The sequence below is a fragment of the Saimiri boliviensis genome, chromosome 3 (genome assembly GCF_048565385.1).
Source record: "Saimiri boliviensis isolate mSaiBol1 chromosome 3, mSaiBol1.pri, whole genome shotgun sequence".
Taxonomy (NCBI): domain Eukaryota; kingdom Metazoa; phylum Chordata; class Mammalia; order Primates; family Cebidae; genus Saimiri; species Saimiri boliviensis.
The window spans coordinates 71,939,162-71,953,148 of record NC_133451.1 but is presented as its reverse complement, the minus strand read 5'-3'; positions in this window follow the sequence as shown (position 1 = coordinate 71,953,148).

Genomic DNA, 13,987 nt, shown 5'->3' with positions numbered 1-13,987 from the left:
TCTGAGGCAGGATGATTGCTTGAGCCTGGGAGGTTGAGGTTGCAGTGAGCCGTGATCATGCCACTGTACTCCAGCCTGGGCAATAGAGTGAGACCCTGTCTCAAAAAACTAAAACTCAAACTAAAATAAAAAAATAATAAGTAAATGTCCCTCACTTTCCCCTTCAGTCTTCAGAGGTAACTACTTTTACAAGATTAAATGTTTGAATTTAGTTTTTAGAAAAGAAACATTCCGCTCTGTGTACATACGGTTGGTCTGAAGATGATAAATAGCAGGCAATCAGTACACACAAGCTAAGGACCAATTAAACATAGGTCTCTGATGGAGAAGATGCCTTGCGATACATTCTCTTCTTGATGGAATCACAAGTTGCTCCTTTGTCGTTTGCCGAAACCAGAACCTTTAGCATCACTGCTGCAGGCACCAAAACATTTGGTAAAAATAAGTACTGGGGATGCACAATCACAGACTCACAGCGGAGGCTTTGTCTTTTCTCAAATAAACATAGTCCAAACAATGAGACAGTGTCTGAGTGTCAAGGGAGCAGGAGGAGATGGAGGGGTTAGTCAAATTCTCTTTTTTGGACTGTGGAGGTGCTACGTTTATAAAGCTCCCCCCTTTACTGTTTTCTCCTTCTTTTCTTGAATGGCTTCCAAGTGATACTTGATGCTCCTCCTTCTAGTGTGGCTTACACTGAGGGTTCAGTGAGCCCCAAAGCAAGGAACTTGCCCAAGGCCTCTTTCTGTAGCTAGGGGGTGGGAAGAGTTGGAGGGTTTCTGGAGTCTGTGGGCCTTTTTCCTCAGCATCAAGAGTCCCAGTTTTTCTCTTTGAGAATTATTTGATTCTTTCATTTAATACTCACAAATAATGTTTCCAGGTTATTTAGATTGGATTTTGGGTGTGCTTAGGGTCTCGTATATCTTCTTAACTTTTAAGATACATGATAAAAATTTTTGCTTTCATTTGATTTTTTTACATTTATTTTGATGTCTTCTTCCCCATCTTTATCCATCGCACCTCTATTTTAGATACTTGTGCTAGCATTCTGTCTTATCCCCTTCTCAAATCCCGTTATTGGTTTCATTCATTTATTCAACAGTTATGTTGTTGGATACTTACCGTTACCAGGTACTGCTTCTTGGTTTGGGTCTTATATTCTAATTGAAAACAGAAGATGAACAAATTCATGACACAAAAAAATCATGTCATGGAGTAAAAAGCATCATTAAGAAAATGACAGAAGTGCAAATGGATGGAGAATGCTATGTTAGGGTTAGGGTAGTTATTTTAAGTACACTGGTGTGGGAAGCCCTCTCCAGGGTAATGACATTCCTTTTGACAGCTTTACTTTCTTCTCAAGTCTTTCAAGGTGTTGGTGACATGTTTCTGAGTCTGCCATCTTATACTACCCTTCTCTCCTATATCTTATGTCAACACATCCTGCACTGCCTCCCTTTGCATGCCATCCTACTCTTATTATTATTATTATTTTTGAGACAGAGTCTTGTTCTGTCACCAGGCTGGAATTCAGTGGTGCAATCTCGGCTCACTGCAACCTCCGCCTCCTGGGTTCAAGCGATTCTTCTGCCTCAGCCTCCCAAGTAGCTGGGACCACAGGCGTGTGCCACCACGCCCAGCTAATTTTTTTGTATTTTTAGTAGAGATGGGGTTGCACTGTGTTGGCCAGGATGGTCTCGATCTCTTGACCTTGTGATCCGCCCGCCTTGGCCTCCCAAAGTGCTGGGATTACAGGCGTGAGCCACCGCGCCTGGCCACCATCTTACTCTTTTATGCTTGTTCACACTCTGGACTTCTTCCTGATGATCCCATATTCTCTCCCAAATCACTTCCAAAGTTTCTTTAAATAGCTTAGACTGGCCACAAAAAATTTGCTTGTGGGTGCTTAGCACATACTTTTCAGTGATTTTTTAATATTATTTGTGTACCTTGGAAATTGGTATTTTAGAAATAATTCTACTATAAACCAGAGATTTTCAGAGTTCTGATATTTAGTGGGTAACATACTCTACAAGGATATATTAAAAGGTTTTAAGGACTTTGAAGGGTCTCAACTCAGCCTTGCAAATGCTGCTTTTATTTATAAAAATATCAATTGAATAGAGCCTTGCCTTAATATACAGCCACTGTGGTGGCTATGAAATATCTACTTTACTCTGAGCAGCATACATTGAAATCTGGAGTGGAAATGACACTTAAAAAAAAAGTCACATCCATTTTTAGTGTGACTCACATTTTGAATGAAACCCAGACCACCTGTTGTTTATTCCCTACCATTTGGAACTCTACCTTCATTTCTGGGTTTCTTCCAGAGGACATGGAACAAGGATTTGCACATAGTCTTCCATTAAATAAAAAAAATCCAGCAGTGGAGTGGGTCCTGGGAGTTTCATCAAACTATATGCAAAGGCTGAATTTCTGCATTTCTTGGCCAAGCCCTTGGGACTGTATACCATCTGTAGCGTGTGCCAGTGCTTAACATAATACCTGGACTATAATTGTGTTTGAATGTATCAACAGATAAAGAGGGAAGGGCTATGTCTGGTAATTAAATATTCACAAACTCTTCAAAACAATTTGATTCTGTTACATATATCATTGGAAACTGCCTATGTCAGCTTTTTGGATGCTTTTATTTTAATAATGCAAAGTAGTTTTTATTAGAACAGTAAACAGGAAACTGTATTATCTACACAGACTCAGTGGCCTACAAAAAGAGGACTTTGCACTCTAATTAAGAACAAAGCACCCAATTACATCAGACTGAACTTCAGAATCACCTCTTTGTTTTTGTTTCATCTTGTAATGCTGAACAAGGAATCAGAGGGAATGGGGCAGGCAAGGGAGCTATTTGAGGATTTAATTAAAGGATTGCGCCTCATGGCCACTTTAGGGGCCCATCAGGTTAAGCAGAAGGATGGTAGCATTGAGGAGGTTGAGAAGCTGGCTGCCGGTTTTGCAGGCTCTGAGATTTTACTCTGTCAGTTTGCCAAGGAATGAGCTGTCAGACTCTGTCTACTTTACAGCTTCTCCCCTGGGTCTGTGCCTTCTGATTCTAGCTTCAGGCTTAGCCTCACCCAGACTCTATGGCACATCTAGCCCCATCGTTTGAGAACTTGTTAGAAATGTAGAATCTCAAGCCCCACCCAAACTTTCTGAGTCAGAATCTACATCTTAGCAAGATCACATGCCTACAAATTAAGCTTTGGCAAGTATGATTCCATGGGGCTCTAGCCCAGCACAAAACGGCATGGTTATCAAACTTTAGTGAGCTTCGAAATCATGGACAAGTATAATAAAATGGAAAGTCATGGTCTCCTACTCCAGGGATTTTTATCCAGAGAGTCTAAAATGAGGCCTTGGAGTCTGCCTTTTCCTGGGTGTATGCTGCTGGTCTAGTTCCAACAGTTGGATTTCTGCATACTTGTGTGTCTTTATCTCAGTTCTATTAATTGGCACTGTTGTGTCTTGTTCTCTGCTCGAAAAATCCTTTTCAGTGTTGGTTTCAGAATTTCTATGCAGAAAGATCTTAGTACAGGAATCTAGTTTAATAAAGGAAGCTTGAAGCTGTTTTTATCTAACAATTATCATTATTTTTATTTTGAGACAGGGTCTCACTCTGTCACCCAGGCTGAAGTGCAGTGGCATGATCTTGGGTCACTGCAAACTCCACCTCCTAGGTTCAAGCAATCCTCCCACCTTGGCCTCCCGAGTACTTACAACTACAGGTGCACACCACCACACCAGAATAATTTTTGTGTTTTTTGTAGAGACAAGGTTTCACCATGTTGCCCAGGCTGGCCTCACAGTCCTAGTCTCAAGTAATCCTCTGGCCTCAGCTGCTCAAATTGCTGAGTTTGTGGACCACTGCACCTAGTCTTGACTAAAAGTCTTAACAAAATGTGTCCATTAGGGAGAGTAATTTTCCAGTGGAAATGGGGGTGCTGGAATAGATGCCTGGAAGCCAGAAAGCAATTGATGTCTGCCATACCTAGTCAGGTGGGTAGAGTCTTGCTGCTCTTGCTGCCCAATGGTGCACTTCTATTGCTTTTCAGATTTTATGGAAATGCCTTTGGAAATATTATAGCAGTGAGAAAATTATGACAGTGAAAGAAATCTGGCCTAACTTTATCTTGCCTTTAACCTCCAAACTTTCCTTGGTCATTCCTGGGCATGGCCCAGGCTAACTTTGGGAGAAATGCAGTTTATTGTATAACCTTAAAGTAAGGATGATAATATCCCTTCCTCAAACTACTCCCTTATTTGGGGACTAATACTGCCTTTGTAAAAATAATGAAAGTCCACAAGATTAGGATTATGAGAGGGACCCAAATTCTGCTAAGATGTAGGTATAGTTAAATGAGAAGCAGCCATTGTTCTGGAAGTCACAAGACTTAGAACTTCCTCAATTACTCCTATAAATAGCACGACTGTTTTAGAACCTAAGATGGCCTTGTGAGATATCTTTTCAGACTTTTGCATTTCTGAGGACTGGATGATTCTGCCTGAACCTGTGACTCTTAACTCAATTGGTCCCATGGCCCCCACTCAGAAGAAGACTCAGCACACAAGTACTGTTTTCCACACCCTATGTTTGCATCCCCAACCAATAGCAGCACCCATTCCCTAGCCACTTGCCTGCCAAAAATTATCCCTAAAAACCCCAAATTTGGGGGGAGGCTGATGTGAGTAACAATGAAACTCAAGTCTCCCATTTAGCTGACTCTATTGCAATTCCCCTGTCTTGATAAATTGGCTCTATCTCGGTAGCAGACAAAATAAATCCATTGGGCAGCTATACATTTTTGGGGCTTGTCCAAGATAGCCTTTGTAGGTACCTGTCTGTGGATTAGCAGCCCCTCACTGGCAATAGATTCAGAGGCCAGCCCAAGTGGTCACTTAGTTTTCTTGGAGTAAGGGCTGCCCCTGGCACCATCTCTTCTAGCAGGGTGATGTTTACCCATAATGCATGGATCTATTTGCAATGGAGAAATAACTCCTGAAAGACATCCAGTATTTCTGGTGCTGCCACCACCCCCTTCCTTCTCCTGATCTGTTGACCTCTCTAGAGGCACTGTTGACCCATCATAGGGACTATCCAGCTCTCCCTAGATTGTAGGAAGAGTCTCAGTTTCAGGGGATCCCTCCCTGTTGGACTGAGCATAGGAAATGTGTTTGGAGGAATGCTCTTCTGGTTTGAAGAAGGAATCTGGTCTGGAATCTTGGTTTGAAAATTATTCTGTTTGTCTTTACTTCACTCTGTGTGTTTATATTTGTGGAGAAAATCTCTAAAGGAATGACTGATGGAAGTCAGCCGGCTCTCCTATTTTGTCTGACCAGTCACATTCAATAAGCCCTGAAGTAAGTGTTAGTGGGAGCTCAGCAGGTCTAACTTAGGGTGACCATCTGCCCTTCCATCCTGCCCTGAGACCACCTGTTAAAATTTCTGGTCAGAAGTGCTCCCTCCCCATTTTGAGTGGATCAAAGGAAACAAATTTGAGCCTTGCCAGGTCCGTACTTGGGTGCTGAGTGGGATATTTAGTGTCTGTGTTTTGTCACATCTCTTTTGCTCTGGCTAGAACAGGAAATGTTAATTTGGTTCTCCCATATAGCCTGTTAGGTGGCAACTTGCAAGATAAAGAAGCTTTTGCCTATGGTTCCATGAAATGGAAAAGGATAATTTTTTTTTTTTTTTTTTTTTTTTTTTTTTTTTTTTTTTTTCGAGACAGAGTCTTGCTTTGTCACTCAGGCTGAAGTGGAGTGCAGTGGTACAATCTTAGCTCACTGCAATATCCGCCTCCCAGATTCAACTGATTCTCCTGCCTCCGCCTCCTGAGTAGCTGAGATTACAGGTGCCCACCATCACACCCAGCTAATTTTTGTATTTTTAGTAGAGGCAAGGTTTCACATGTTGGCCAGGCTGGTCTCAAACTCCCAACCTTCAGTGATCCGCCTATCTTGGCCTCCCAAAGTGCTGGGATAACAGAAGTGAGCCACCACGCCCGACACAGATGATTTTCTTTTGTAATGTGACCCCCATAGCTATGGTGCAACAAGCAGGGTCATCAAAAGCCGCTTCACTCTTCTGAAAGCTACAGAAAGAGGAAACCTAGAAACCTGACAAGCTGGCAAAACAGTAAGCGTTTCTTACCAGTCAGGCTTCTGGTCTCTCCTTTTGTACAAACTGGTTAAGTGAATGATAAAAATTACTGTTTTTCTCCTCTGCAAGATTTTGATTAGTATAAAAAAGAATTTGCGTAACTATTCTTTTCATCTTTTCTGTGTTGTTCTGTCATGGGGAGAGGTACCACAGCATAGAATGTGGGCTTAGGAACCCTATAAGTCTGCTGTTGGAGCCAGTCCTGCAGTCTGGTCAATTACAAACTTTGCTGTGGATCTTCAAAACAAAAACCAAATGAGGTTTTCCTTTCATCTCGTTTTATGTCCTTGAAAACTTGACTTTGTTACCATGTAGGGGTACTCTTTCTTGGTCTCTACGATTCAGAGAGTGGGAATTTTTGGTTTTATGTTGTGCAGTAAGTCTAAAAGGACACATGATAATGTCATGGCTAGCCTTAAGAATCCCCTGGACAGTTAAAATCTTTTGCAAACTCAAAACCTGCTCTAGATTGCTGCTGGGAAAAATAATAGGAGTTGCCCCAGGGCTGTAGCTCAGTAACTAAGGCTTTGCCCTTTTACTGCAGCAGCCTGGGTTCAATTCTCAGCTCAGGAAATAAGCCCTTTCTGGTTTGATATCTGTGTGACCTTTGCCATATGTTGATTATTTTCCCCTCCATGAACAACTTCTAACTTTCTGTCTTGAATTTTCTTTTCTCATAGCCACCATTGGGGAGATTCTAAATCTTGTGAAAACTGCTTGCTACCTCTTTAAGAATACCTTCTGACACCCCTGGTGAAGACGTAACCTTAATTAAGGTTTACTGATTTCACATAGGTGGTTACTCCTGGTAAAAAATAGAAATATTAGCTGTTTGTCCTGGCTAAAATATAATGATAAAAGATTTAAAAGTGTTTTCTATTGAAAACCCTATAGTTGAAAATTGACTTAATAAAGGATAATGTTTAATCTAGATATGTGTCTAGATGTCTAGATATTGTTTTAAAGCCCTTGTTCTGCCTCTAGAAAAACTTCTGAGTCAACACAATTCTGATTGTTTGCCATTTACTAATGTCTGTACTTCCTGTCTCTTATATCTAATCTTTTCGAATTTTGGGGCAGACTAGAAATTACTTTTCATTATAAAAAAAATTTAACCATGATATGTAATAACTAGGTAAGAGCCATGCTTTTTAAAATGGCTAATAGTAGTTGTTTACAAAGAGTGATACTCCTTTCTCTGCACATTTAAATAAGAAAAGTATGGTCTTAGACAGCAAAAAGGTATAGAATAGAAAATGGGCTGATTACAAAGTGGTCTAATTGGTATTGCATTATCTAGCAGCCTTAGGAAAATGTCCTTATAATAAAATTCCCTATGGAAGTATTACACTCTCATCCCACAGTGTTTCATTCTTTTGGGGACCCGGGATTTGGTGTAAAATTAGATCCTTGAGTTTGGGGATCTATTGTGCCTTCCAGCAATGCCTGCTTATTAGACCCTAGGAACCACATACTTTCCTATCCCTGTTCCTTAAGAGTCTCCATCCTAAAGCCAAAATCCAGAGAAAGTTTACATCTTTAAGGAAAACTTCATGTGTCAGAGTGTCTACTTTTTCTGGCCATCTTGAATAAACTTTACCCACACAATTTCCCCCTGGTTTAAAAAAAATATTAATTCACTATTTTGTTTCACCTAAGAATTATCCCTTTAAAATATAAATTTGGAACTGCCTGGCTGACAATTATTAGAGCAGTGAACAGGTAATCAAGAGACTGATGGTTTAAAATGAAAAAAATAAAAATAAAAATAAAAATCTTTAAAACTGTTAAATGGAAATCTCATAACATATAGGCAGCACAGACAGATGTGCTTCTGTCTGTGTATTTATATGTGCCATGTGAGTAATGTTACACTACCAAAACATATAAAAGAGCTCTAATTAGATTTTAAAAACAAGCATGTAAATCAGATGTTTTGTCAAAAAAAAAAAAACTTTAATGTGTTTTTGTTCATGTGACTCTAACAATCCTTTAAAAATACAGTTTTTAAAAAGTCTGACCTAACCAACTCCATCTTACCTTATTTATTTATTTATTTATTTTAGATGGAGTCTCACTCCGTCTCCCAGGCTGGAGTGCAGTGGCATGATCTCGGCTCACTGCAACCTCTGCCTCCTGTGTTCAAATGATTCTCCTGCCTCAGCCTCCTGAGTTGCTAAGATTACAGGCACGTGCCACCACACCTGGCTGACTTTTGTATTTTTGGTAGAGATGGGGTTTCATCATTTTGGTCAGGCTGGTTTCAAACTCCTGACTTGTGATCCACCCTCTTCAGCCTTCCAAAGTGCTGGGATTACAGGCGTGAGCCACTGGGCCCAGCCCCATCTTACATTTAACCTCCAAACTGCCCTTGGTCATTCCTGGGCATGGGCCAAGCTAAATTTGGGAGAAATTTAGTTTATAGTTTAACCTTAAATCAAGGATGATAATAGATAGCCCTTCCCAAAGCTAATCATCTTTAGAAAACTAATAAAAGTCTGTAAGTTTAGGATTATGATAGAGACCTGAATTCTAAGATGTAAGCATAGTTAAACAACAATGATTCATTGTTCTAGAATCACAAGATTTATAACTTCCCCAATTACTCTTGTAAATAACATTATAAAACCTAAGATTGGCCTTTATTGCTTGAGCCTGGAAGGTCAAGGCTGCAGTGAGCCAAGATTGCACCATTGCACTCCAGCATGAGCAACAATGTGAGACTCTGTGTCAAAAAAAAGAAAAAAAAAAAAAAAAGGCCTAAAGTGTCTTTTTAGACTTACATTGCTGTGGCCTGAACAACTCCACCTTGACCTGGGACTCTTGACTCAATTGGACTTGTGACCCCTACCTAGAAGAGGACTCAGCACACAAGGGCTGTTTTCCACTCACCTTTGATTGCATCCCCAACCACTCAGCAGCATCCATTCCCCGACCCTCTGCCTGCTTATCTATGCTTAAAAAAACCCGGCTGATTTGAGTAATAATAAAACTCCTATTTAGCCAGCTCTACATATATTAAACTCTTTCTCTATTCCTGTCTCCCTGTCTTGATAAATCAGCTCTACCTGAGCAGCAAGCAAAATAAAGCCCTGGGGTGCTTACCTTGACTAGAAGTTAAAGTTTGTGAGACCAGGAATTTTTGTCTGTTTTGGTCCCTGCTGTATCCCATGTACATGGAATAGTGCCTGGCACATGGTAGGTTCTCCATATATATTTTTGAATGAATGAATGACTAGACAGGGTGTCTGTTAAGATACAGTTTCTGATGTCAGGCTATCTGGGATCAAAGCCAAACTCTGTTCCTAGTAGTGTTAACCTTGTGTGGGTACTTAACTTCTCTGTACTCATGTACCTAACTTTCTCATAGCTTCGGTTATAGTGCCACTCATAGTGGCAGTGATAGATAAGAGATCTTACTTCATATGGATGTCATTAGTATGTGCTTAGAAACATGCCTCTTATGTTGACTATTTTTTCATCTACCTATTGCTGTGTAACAAACTATTCCAACACATTTTGACTTAAATCAACACTTTTATTTACTTGCTCATGATTCTCCCATTTGGGCAGGGCTCAGCAGGGACTTGTCCCTGCTCTCTGTGATGTCTGCACATGCTGAAACATCCACGATGGTTTCCTGGTTCATGTCTGTCACCTCAGCAAAGACAGTGCAAATGGTTGTGGACAGGCTGGAAGAGCTTGCCTGGAATGGTATGTCTGGAACCTTGGTTCTCTCTGTTGGCTGTGTTCTTGGCACTGCTCCAAGTACCCAGCCTTCAGACTGCTCCCTTTCCACAGGGCCTCTCATGTGGTGGCTCTAGGCAACCCTGAGCTGCCATGTAAAAAGTCTGGCTACCCTCCTTTTAGGAGTGCGAAAGTGGAAGCTTCTAGGCTTTATAAAGCTTAGTCCTTTTAAAGGCATAATGTCTTAAAGCTTAGGCTGCATATTCTATTGGCTTTTCAACCTTGACACTATTGACATTTTTGGTAAGATAATTTTTTGTTGTTGTTGTGAGGGACTGTACTATGTATTGTAGAATGTTAAGCAGCATCCCTGGCTGCTACCCACTAGTAGAGTAAAAATGCTGGTAGCATCCTCTCCCCACATTCCCCATTTGGGGCAAATAAATGTTTCCAGACATTGCCAAATGTCCCCTGGAGAACATAATCTCCCCTGGTTGAGAACCACTAGGTTAAAACAAGTCACAGGGTCAGAATAGATTCCAGGGAGAGGCTTTATAAGGGTATGAATACCAGAAAAAAATTCACTGAGGGCTGTCAGTGTAACAGAGTATCATTGTCTCTGAATCTTACATCTCCAAAAAATTCATGTTCCTGAATTCTGCTCTTATGTTGAGCCATCTTTCCTTCTTCCTAATGGGCTTCTCAACCTAATTGCTTATCTGAGTGTCCCTGCTTGTTATTAGCAGTGCTCTGCAGTTTCCATATCTGTGAGCTTCTCTTGGCTTCCTCTCTTTCACCACCCTGGAAGCAGTCTGACATCAGACTTGCCTCTAGGGTGGTTCTCTCCTCTCCCTCCCATCCCCTGCGGTTCAGTGAGTTATCTCTAGTGCTCCTGTCATAGCACAGGACCAGGTTCTGAGGACAGATAAGGCTAATCTTGCCGTCTCCTAATATGTCATACTCTGTCACATTCACACGTATACTCAATTGCCTTCTCCCTAAGAGGCACTTGCCTTACCACCCCTCCCTTCCCACTCCCAATTAATTCTTTTTTTTTTTTTTTTTCCATCAAGGTTCAGTTCCAGGCCTGCTTCTTCTAGGAAATCTTCCTGGAAAGCTCATTCTCTAGTCCAATTTAGCAGGTTCTTGAGGGCAGAGGCCACTTCGTATTCATCTTCAGGTTTCCAACACAGTGTCTATTGCATGGAAGGCATTTCTTCGATCAATAAAAGAATAATTTAAAATGCAAAATAAAAAGTTTAAAATTTGAGGACAGACTGAAAACGTGTAGAAGTGAGTCATGTCATTCTCTGTGGGAGAGACTTCTGAGCATGAGGAACAGCCAGTGCTTGGTCCCTGAGAGTGGAGTTCTCTGAGCAGGGAGTGGCTGTGATGTTTAAGGAAGACCAAGGAGACTTGCTTGGCTGGGGGAGTGAAGGAGAAGGGAGGAAGCTGGAGATGGCATTAAACAGGTAGCTGAACAAAGCATCTGGCAGCGTAGGTCAAGGTCAGCGCTCTGGATTTGACTCTGAATGAGAGTCAAATCTTCTCTGAGGAGAAGCCTGGTGGAAGTTTTGTGCAGAACAGTGACTTACACTGACCTATATTCTTAGAGGATTGTTGTGGTTCCTGTGTTGAGAATAGACTATGGCAGGGCCAGGGAGGAAGCAGCAAGAGCAGTCAGAAAGCTATAGTAATAATCTGGGGAGGGATGATAATGGCCTTTCCTGGTGGATTGGATGTGGAATATGGAACAAGAGAGGTATCAGGGATGACTCCGTGGCCCGAGCTCCAAGAAGGAAGAAGGGCGAAACATTTTCTGACACAGAAGGCTACTTAGGTGAGGAAATCACAAGTTTAGCATTTTTATGTTAAGTGTGAGATGTATACTGTACATTCCATTGGTTGTACAGTAGACTGCAATACAAATGTGAAGTGCTGGCAGGCATATAAATTAAAGATATATAAATACGGATATTCTTAATTCTATTACTTAAGTTAAGATTGACTTCTCTGATTCAAACAATAACAACAAAATGCAATGGTTTATTACAATAGATGTTTATTTCTCATAATTCCATAGTCTAGGAAAATTCGAGATCATCACCAAATTGTGACAGGACCTATTTCTGTGGAGAGTTGGGGATAAAAACCTGATTGAAGTAGTTCAACAAAGAATGAGAAAAAGGGAATTGGAAGTGGAGACTGTGTATAGACAATTCATTCAAGGATTTTTGTTATAAAGGGGAGCCAAGAATTGGGTGGTAAATTGAGGGACATGTAGGCTTGAGAAATTTTATTGTTTTTAACTTTTTTTTTTCAACCTATGTCTAGAAACAAGTTCGGATGTTTTTAATTTTTAAGACTTAAAAAAAAAAAAAAGTCTGGCTCTGTAGCTCAGTCTAGAGTGCAGTGGTGTGATCTCAGCTCACTGCAACCTCTGCCTCCCAGGCTCAAGCCATCCTCCCACCTCAGCCTCCTGAATACCTGGGACTACAGGCACAAGCCACCACACATGGTTATTATTATTATTATTTTTTAAATAGAGATAGGTATCACTTTGTTGCCTAGGCTGGTCTTGAACTCCTGAGCTCAAGCAATCTGCCCACCTCAGCCTCCCAAAGTGCTGGGATTACAGGCATGAGCCACCATATCTGGCTTCTTAAAGTATTATTTAATAGGAAAAGTTATAGCGTGCTTGTATGCTAATAGAAGTGGTTCATCAGAAGGAAAATGATTGATGATACAGGAAAGAGAAAGGAGAATTTCAAGAGCCCAGTACTTGAATAAGTAAAGAAAATGCCAACCAGAATGAAGACTTGGCTTTAGATAGGAGCAAGGATAATTCATCAATAAAAACAACAAGTGGCCAGGTGTAGTGGCTCATGCCTGTAATCCCAGCACTTTGGGAGGCGGAGGTGGATGGATCGCCTGAGGTCAGGAGTTCGAGATCACCCTGGCCAACATGGTAAAAACCCGTCTTTATTAAAAATATAAAAATTAGACAGTCATGGTGGCAGGTGCCTGTAATTCCAGCTACTCAGGAGGCTGAGGCGGGAGAATCGCTTGAACCTGGGAGGCAGAGGTTGCAGTGAGCTGAGATCATGCCATTACACTCTGTCCTGGGCAACAAGAGTGAGACTCCATCTCAAACAAACAAACAAAACAAGCTAGCCTCAGTTTATGGGCCCAGAGGCAGGTAGGGAGATCAACAATTCTGGTTTGTCTTGGACTGAGGGTTTGCTTTGAGCATTGTCAAATGAGAAAGAGCAAACCTTCCTCAGTGGATTCAACTCATTAATAAAATGAGATTATAACCCATCTATGTAGCCTAAAACCAAGTATTGTGCAGTGTGAGGAATATTACAATGAATAAATTGTAGCACCTGTTCTGGAGAAGTTTAAGCTAGTGTATGAGGAAAAGAACATGACTACATGTAAGGCCAGCCAATGTGAGATGTCTGTAATGAGTTTATTCACTCTAAGTCCTCTGAGTCATGTTCCATATTCTTCAGGAACTTATCTGCGAGAGGAGATAGTACTCAATAATAATAGGAAACACTTCCTGAGATTTTCCTGATTTCCAGCAGCTACATCCATTATCTCTTTTCATCTCCATAACAGCCTATTGGGTAGGTCCAATTATTATCAGCTTCATTTTACAACTGAGGAAACAAATGCATAGTGATTAAGCAATTTGCTGCAGGTCACAAAGCTAGTGATAGAAGAAGGTCTTGAACACTGGTTGACTCCACAGTTCAAGCTTTTAAACACAACATTGTACTGCCTTCTAGAAATTATTATAATGCATGAGAATAAACTGTGAATAGCACAGACAAATGTTCTAAAAATTTAGAAGAAGACAATGTAATTTTTGTTTGAGAAGAAGTCGTCATGAATGGAACTTGAAAAAGGTTAGTATTTCATTAGGCAGAGGGAAGGCCAGGCCAGGCAAATGAACTTCAATTAGCACAAGAGTTCTCTTTTTTTGCTGCCTCCTACCTTCATGAAGTTCCTAGCTTTGTGATCTGCTTGGTTTTCCTTCCTCTGCCTTCAAGAAGGATGTTTGAATTTTCAGAAGGCGGGATCACAGCATGGAGTGATGACTTTGACTTTCTTACA